This window comes from Muntiacus reevesi, chromosome 15, assembly GCF_963930625.1.
Source record: "Muntiacus reevesi chromosome 15, mMunRee1.1, whole genome shotgun sequence".
In the NCBI taxonomy this organism is placed as follows: domain Eukaryota; kingdom Metazoa; phylum Chordata; class Mammalia; order Artiodactyla; family Cervidae; genus Muntiacus; species Muntiacus reevesi.
Genome location: NC_089263.1, coordinates 9403383 through 9411931, shown reverse-complemented (window position 1 = coordinate 9411931; position 8549 = coordinate 9403383).

Genomic DNA, 8549 nt, shown 5'->3' with positions numbered 1-8549 from the left:
GTGACAGAAGAGCCAGGAGGCAAGTGATGGATACTATTGTCCAAACGTGACCCTCCATTAACACCACCTATCAGCATCTGGATCCTGTCACTGTGTCCCATCCCAGAGCCAAGAGGGCTGCCTGGCACATTCCTAGCGCTTCAAGGGCTTGCAGGCTGCGGTCAACCCCGCATCAACTAAATGGATGGGGAGACTGACCCAAACCTTGCTCTCTCTCTCTCCAACTCGCCTTATTACCCCTCTCCAGGCCCATTGTTCAGCAGGTGCTGGCAAGTTGCTCCTTATCTCGCCTCTGTTTATGAGGGCTTTTTATTAATAACAAAGGGAGAGATGGTATTAATATTAATTAACACAATAAAATGAAACAGTTTGGAGGATCCACCAAACGAATCACCTCCTCCTCTAATTGGAGCTGGAGAGAAAAGGGGAGGAGGAGGGGAGAGGAGGGGAAAGGAGGGGAGGGGGAGGGGAGATACAGATGACCTACTGGGTGACAGGCACAGGTTGGAAGGGTGACATTTTATTGTAAGCCTCCCAATGAAAGGAAGAAAAGGAAGGGACCAGTCAATTTAATGCAGGGACCAAGAGTGCAAGGGTGTTGCTAAGAGACAGGGATGCTGCTAAAGTTCTATCAGAAGCACCACTCTGACCTTATGCAAATTGAGGCGGCCCACGCTTTGTGGAGCGGCTGAAAATTCCACCCCCTGTGTCACCAATACCTGGCATCCAGCCTTTTATTCAAATGTTCTCTAAACACACACACACAGGATGTGACAAAGCAAGACACATTTAGGGGTTGTAAAAAAAACACACACACAGACAAAATGGGGGGGGGGGATACTCAAAGTGGTCATAATTTTTAAAACCAGGGAGGAAAATCAACATCAGATCTTCCTGCGGAAATGTCACCCATCTTTACCTCTTGGCACTATCATTTTCCTTTAGCTGAAAAGTAACCTAAAGATTCAGAAATTGTCTTCTCTCTGCAGAAATGAAGCTTATTAAGCACCACCCTGGCTCTCAAAGTAGTGTCTTAATTTACACCCCAGGGGTGTGTGGAGAGGATGGTGTGCGTATGGGGGTGGGGGTGGGCCGGGGGTGCGAAAGCCCTGTGCAGACTGGGGAAACTGCATCGCACGCCCCACTCCACAACTAAAAATGTAGGCATGTTTTCCCTTCCATTTTTACGATCCACCCTAGGACAAATGTTAAGTGCAAAAGGCCAGAGGTTTGGAGACCAGTTGGGTCTTCCAGGAAGTTGACTATCCTCGCAGTTGTATAAAGCGGGAATCTCAGCGGATGTCACTGGGGCACCTACGGTTAATCGGCCAAGGTGGGGTGGGCATATATCCCACGCCACACCCCCGCCCCAGGCGCCCCACGAGGCGGGACTGGGCCGGGATGCGGAGAAGATGCTGGCCCGGGGGGTCAGGGTCGCAAGGCGCGCAGGTGGTGGAAGGCGCAGTCGCTGTCGCCCGCCTGCCCCCGCCGCTCCACCGCGCGGCCCTGCTGGGGCGGGACGGAACCGGCCCGCGAGGCAGCGCGGCCGCCCGGGCCTCGGGTTGGCGCCTCTCGGGACCACTGCAGGCGGCTGGACCCGGGGTCAGGTTTGTGCACCAGCACATCCAACGGCCCAGGCCAAATGCCCTCTCCATCTGCCTTTCTCTCTTCCTCTCCAGTCCATATTAGCATTTGTCCTCCCCAGCCTGGTCACACACAAACACGAGGAAAAGGAAGCGCGGTTCCCAGGCCAGTGGGAAAACCACTGACCTTAAGGGTGGCAATCCTGAGACGTCTCAGGCGACTCTCACAGCTCTTTGCAGGGACTTTTAATTCTCTGGGGCCACCGCACCCCCACCGCTGCAGCTTTGGGAAGGTCTGGGGCTTTGGGCTCGTGGGGAGGGCAAGCTTGGAGCAGAGAGCCTCCCAGATACACCCGGGCCAACCCTACATCCTCCGCCTAGGACTGGCTGCAGCCAGAACCCAACGCAATCACCGGAGGCTCCTGCTCATTCCTCCCTCCCCTGCTCCCCAAGGAGGACAGAGGCATCTTCCAGCCAAGGCAGAGCACCAACACACAGACACACAGACACACAACTTTGCAGACTCGATTTAACCAGCGAGCTTTTTACCCACTCCATTCCCTCCCTCACTGTTGGCTTCGATCTTGATAAAATACCCGCGCGTTCACGTCTTTCTGGGAATAGCTGCAAATGAATACATTTAACGACCCGGGGGCGGGGGGGCGTTTCCTGGCTTCTGCGGGCGGTAACTTCCCAGGGTAACTTCTCCTTAGGACCCTCGCACCTCCCTTCTTAATGGTGGGCCTTTTCATAATGGGCACACTACTATTAAAATTTCATATTAGCAGTGTGTATGGTGAACTTTGTAATGGGAAATTCAATAGCTGCTGTAAATATTAATGGAATATGAAATGAAGCCACAGCCTCGGCCAGCCCTGGCAGTAAAACCCGCGAGCATGTGGCGGCCCCGGGGCGAGAGGGGCCTTTCCTCTTGTCGCGCTCGTTTTATGACATTAGCGCGGGGCTTCCCGCGCCGGCGCGGCCTCAGAAGCCGAGGTGCTGGGTCACCCTTGACAAATGTCCCCGTGTCTCGTCAACAGGCCCCCGCCCGGCCCTGCCACTCCTGTCTGCCCCACAGACCCCGGGAGAGTGCTTGCGGGTGTCCTTTTCAGGTAAAGAGCTCTGGAAAGCGCCAAGCCGCCCCCCACCCCCAAAGATTACAGGATCCCAGCGCCTCCTCCAGCAGGGGCAGCCACGGGTGCAGCCAGTGCAGGACAGGTCCTCGCCCGGAGAAGGAGGGAACCCAAGGAAGTTTGGGGGGATGGAAATCACGGTCAAGGTTGGCCGGATCCGTACCTCCCATCCTCATCCCATTCCCTCCCCGCCTCCGGCCCAGAGGACCCGGCTCAGCAAGGGAACCGGGGCTCGGTAGGGCGTCTGGGAAGGGACTCGGGGAAGCCAGTCCAGGCCGCGCGTTCGGGTCCCGCGCGTTCCCGGGGTCTCGACGTGTCCCCACGTGCGCTCGAGAGGCAAAGGCCGCCCGGGAGATCCGGCGACGAGGTGGGGCGGGGGGTGCAGGGGGGCGCTTGGTAGTGATCTACGGGCGCTCGGACTCCAGGAGCTGGGTCGCCAGAGCTGCCCCCGGGTTCGGGCGTGGGTCTTGGGCAAACCGGCGGGGAGGGAGAGCGTGGACGCCGGAGCAGCGGCGAGATCGCGGCGGCCTCCGGCGCCCGGGTTGGATCAGTTCCGAGCGGCCGTCGCCGCCGAGGAGGGTCGGGGGAGGCGCGACTTGCTGACAAACGTGGCCGTCAACACCTCGGCTGCCCCGGCGAGTTGTTTCAGCAGGCTGGGAGAGATCGGTACTTTGAGTGGCAGGCGACGCCTTTCCTCACTCCCGGTATTTGTGGTGTACCGACAGCACTTCGGAAAGCTTAGTTTTAGATGGGACATTAATCTTGTTAAGAGATAGCCTGTCAGCGGCGGCCCGGGGCCTTTCCCTCTCTCTGTAGACCCCCCCATCCTTACCCCCCGGAACCCCGACACTCCTCGCTGGGTCCGACAAGGGCGCCCGGGGTGGTGGGTCCACGCCGGGGCTAAACGGGGGCAGGGCGAGACGCCCCCAAGAAAGTTCAAGTCAAAATCGACTTAAATGACAGCGGAGCCTGGGTCCTGGCACCTTCACCCCCATCATTTTTTGCTTGTTTGCGAGTGGGGAGAGGGGAGGACTTGATCAGAGCAGGGAGTTTGTTCTCAAGTCACCAAGCACGCAGGCGAGACCCCCTGGCTGCGAAGAACTCCGGGCACTGTCTTCCTATTTTCCTTCGACTGACCCCCAGGTGTCATCGCTGTGGAGTCTTCCATCACCTCCCCCCTTACCATCCGCCCTATGGGATCACTTTCTCTCCTGTTCCCCACTTTTAAATGATTTCCTTTCCAGTTATCCCCCCCACCGCCCCGCCCCGCCCCAGTTAATCCAGGATAGTTTCTCCTGCGCTCCAGATGCAACAAACTGCAGAGATGAAATGAACTGAAATAAGAACGGAATTGACATAGCGTGGTTGGTTTTGCACCAGGGGTTTCACTGCGGGAATAGTTTCAACAAGGCATCCGCGGTTTCCAGACCCATGAAAAGCTTCAGGTGGGGTTTGCATTCTCATCGAGCCTCTGAACAGTCCTCCCACCCTCAACCGCTGTTCCTTGTATCACCCCCGCTCCCGCTCACCCCCACCCTACCAAGTTAAATAGCCTTGCCTCTGTTTCTCTTCTTAAATCTTCTTCCTTCCTCCAGAATAGTACATCTTTTCCCTCTTGCCCTTAAAAGAGTTGCACTTTAAGAGAAGATTAAAAAAAAAAAAAAAAAAAAAGACCAGAAATGGATATAGGTTTTGTAAGTGTTAAATAACTTTCTCAGCGTGTATTAAAGGAAGATTGTATTTTATCAGCAGCTGATTGATGCAGCCCTATGATCCTGTCGGTTTGTCTATAGTATCATATTTATTTAACCTGCTGGGGGCTGTGTTCAGGGGCCGCCTGTTCACGCTGACAAGAGCATGCACATTACACACTACTCCAGGTATTTTGATTGATTGTTCCCACCCCAAAGCCTTTGGTTCATAATTTAGCACAGCAGGTTTTGCATCACAGACTAGGTTTCAACAACAACAAAAAATCCTGTAAGAGATTTCAACTACCGCCAAGAAACCTTTCTCCACCTGCAACCCCCAAATATTTTAAATACCTCCTGAGATGGTTCAGTTGGTATAATTACAGGGCACACAACCTTTATTTACTCTGGTTCCCTAAGTGTGATCAGATTATTCATTTTAATTTGTAGCTGGACCAACATTTCCTTAACTGTGGGTGGCACGGGAAGTAGGGTGGTGGTGGTGAAAATGTCAGAGAGTGTGGGCTTTTCTTTCCTTCTCTTTGGCTCTCTTTCTTTCAATAACAGGTTTGAGATGTGGAAGCAGTAGAAAGACAGACGAAGTGGCTCTTTTGCACAGTCTCCTGAGGCTGCTTTGGGAATGAGTTCATAGCATCCTTTGGCAGTAGACTATCTCTAAATGCCCCCGTTGTACCCTGTGGTTAAGGCAAGATTTTTAAAGAAGTGATGTCCTGTTCAATGTATGGAATAAACTTCTTAATATTTGTGTCTTTTCAAATAAATAATCCCAATGATCTGGGGACATCCTGGTGGTTCTGAAATTTTTGAGCTGAAGTTAGCATTGCCTATTGAAGGACACATGAATAATTACTTCCTATGTGGTTTCTTACAAAAAGGAGACTTCCCCTTGACTTCTTTTTAAACTAACAGTAACAGAGCACACATATATGTGTACTAACTAAACTAACCTTGAAAAACAGTGTATATGTTTTGCTACAATGAAATGGGACATATTTTTCATGCATCTTCTTGGATTTTTATATTCTGGTTAGCAATGGTTTTGTGTGTATATGTAAAAGCAAAATTTCAAAATGTGTGCTATTTTCTAGTAATAGACATGTTGTTTGTTATGCTTGCTATTTTTACATTTGTCCTTTAGAAACTCTTGGAATTACTCCCAAAGCCTGGAAAGGGAATCTTAGCACTGTATCTCTTTGTCCATTAGAGTCTCATTTTGTTGTTCTAGATCAGATGAGAAGATTTTTACCAAAGTGGTTTACTGCATGTTTACATAATGCTGCACTGCTGGGGTGGGAGTAGGATTTAAAAAAGATGTCAAGCGGATAGTCACCCCTCAATAACACAATGCATTTAAAGTGTTTTTCCCCTTCAGCTCTTAGGTTAACATTGGGGAAAAATTATGTATCTGGTGATGGCAGGGATTCCAACATTTATAATTAACACTTTCTTCCCCATCCATCTATCCATCCATCATGCATGCATCCATCCTTCACTTTTCCTCATTCTTAAATATGATTATTCACAAAGTGTACCTTTTGGCTTGATTGTATACTTTATAATGATGGTAAAGACATTAACCCATGTGATCCACACTTCCCATTCCAGTTAATATTTCCTTTTATCGAATGTCCCTTTTATTTGGAACAGGTTTAGGAGACCCTAATGGTAAATCATCCTTGTTGATAGCATCATATTCAGCAACGTATTTTTATCCCTAGATGTTGCTATTTTCCCTTAGTTGACGCTTGATGACAAAAACCAAAATATTTACAAAACTCCAGGAGGTGCATCTTTCTGCTGAGAAAAACAGCCGTTATCAAAAGTCAGTCCAGACACAATATCTGGAGAGTAGGAGAAAGGGCAGGCTGATAAAGAAATATTAATCTCTGACTCAGCGGCAGCCAAGGGGTAGGAAGGCAGATCAAGCAAGGTAAGAAAAGGCCAATTTGTTTGTGATGAACCAAATCTACACATTTTAATCACTCGAGCTAAGGAGTTTTGAGATACCTTGTGAATCAGCTTGGAGCCATGTTTCCAAAATGTTTGTTTTGCATTGGTTTGCATTGAAAATAAATCTTTTAAAGCCATCTACCACCATGTTTCTTTAATAGAGGGTACATTACTCCTAACAAGGAAGAAACTACTTTCACATGTTGGCTGTCTCCTGGGGACTCAAATAAATTGGGTCCTATTTCTTTTCAAGGGGCCCCTTTAACCATGCTCACACGCTCACAGACAGACACATATATTAGTACAAAAGAACTTCTTTGAAGTTTAATCACTTCTTAGCTGTGTAGCACCAGACAAGTCACTTCATTTCTGTCCCTCAGCTTCCTCATCTGGAGAAATTATAATAGTACCTGTCTGAGGGATTGCTGTAAGGAGTGTGTTATCATGTGTGAAGAAGCTCTTAAAGCAGTACCCCCCACATACTTATATCTAGATTTGCATCTGCTATTATTATAGCCCATAGTATGCGTTAGTGTCTTACTAACATCATTACTGAAAACAATAGTTTTACTTATGGTCACCTGGATTGTTGTGACTCTCCTCCACATTTAAAGTGGTTCTTCTAAGGCATTGTGTTCAAATCTGCATTGTACTGAAGTGCAAAATCGTCCCAGAATGAGCAAATTGATTACTATGTTTCTCCCTGTCTCCCTAGGCCCCAAACACACTTAGTAGCCTTTCACACAAATGCCAAGCTAAAGTGCCACTCCAGGGCATGGTGGGTACAGCCACTGAAGTGTTTGTACATTGAATAACAAGAAGATTTCACCAAAAGTCTGTAAAAAGGAAAACATCTCTCCAGCTACCCTGCTAAGGCTGTCAGCATGCCCTTCCTCATTTTATCTTACATATCTAAGCCCTTCATAACATATGTTAATATCCTCTGGGTTTCAGGATATGGTTTTTGTACGTGTGGGGCGCTGTCCTCCGTTTGACTGTGGAAGACAAACAGAAAGTCATGTTTCCCCATATTAGGTTAGGATAGTGATTAAAAACTAGAATCTTGATGAGAAGGTGAATGGAATTAAATAATAAAATCCCGGGGCGGGGCTGGGGGCGGGTGGTGGATTTATCCACATGTCAACTTCTGAAATTTAGACAAAACCAATTTCAATGGGGAATAGCATCAGCATTACCTGCACTATGGAATAGCTGACTTTTTGGTTTTGAGTTAATCTATTGCCATTTCAGAGAGTAACTTCAGAACAGAGCTAAAGTGAAACCAGAGTGCTTGAAAGGCTGCTAACAGCATGCTCTTCCACCTACTCTTTAGGTTACCCCACATGGAGACAGAATATGACTGGCCTTTGTTACTGTTAGATCACAGAACCTCAGATATGAATAGCTTTCATTTATGTCACTCCCCAAACTAAATCATGCAAACAAGGCGGACAGGAGCTAATGTTTTCTTACATGTGTTAACATTGACCTTGCCACTTAGAACCACACCCCTCAATTCCCTAAATCGCCGTTCCACATCCCTTTCATATCTTTTCTTTTCAACCTTCTCCATAGTGTAAGACAGTCTTTTCCCACCCTATACACACTGAGAATCCATGAAATTCTGGCAGCCGAACTTTTCACAAAGAGTCCAATAAACAGGTATGTACTTTGCTCATCCACTAAAATATTTATTCTTAAATGGCATGTGTCATTGACCTATTTACTTAAAATAATGAATCTCACATGTTTAAACTCAGCTTCAGTGTTAAGTATCTTCACATTTTAATTAGTTTACTCTCTTAGGTCAGAGAAAGGTAACTTTAGTGAAATAAACATAACTTCCAATATCTCTTTTCATGATCATTCTATAGGGCTAGAAGGATACTTTGGTTTTCTCATATTTGGACTAATAATAGCTTCAAAGTTGCCTAAAAGGTACTAAACAAAGATATTAGAATGTCCCCAGAAAGGAAAACACATCACAGTGACCTGTGATTTCCTGTATGTGAATGCTGAAATTTAAGGGAAAATATACATTCTTTTTTAAACATTGCTCCCTTTGAGATTTGCAAATAGTTAAACTAGTTTGCACAGTTCTCGTTTTTTTAGCCTTCCTTTTAAGTGCAGCTCTTAAGTAAGCAGACACTTTAACTTGCCTTCCTATTAGA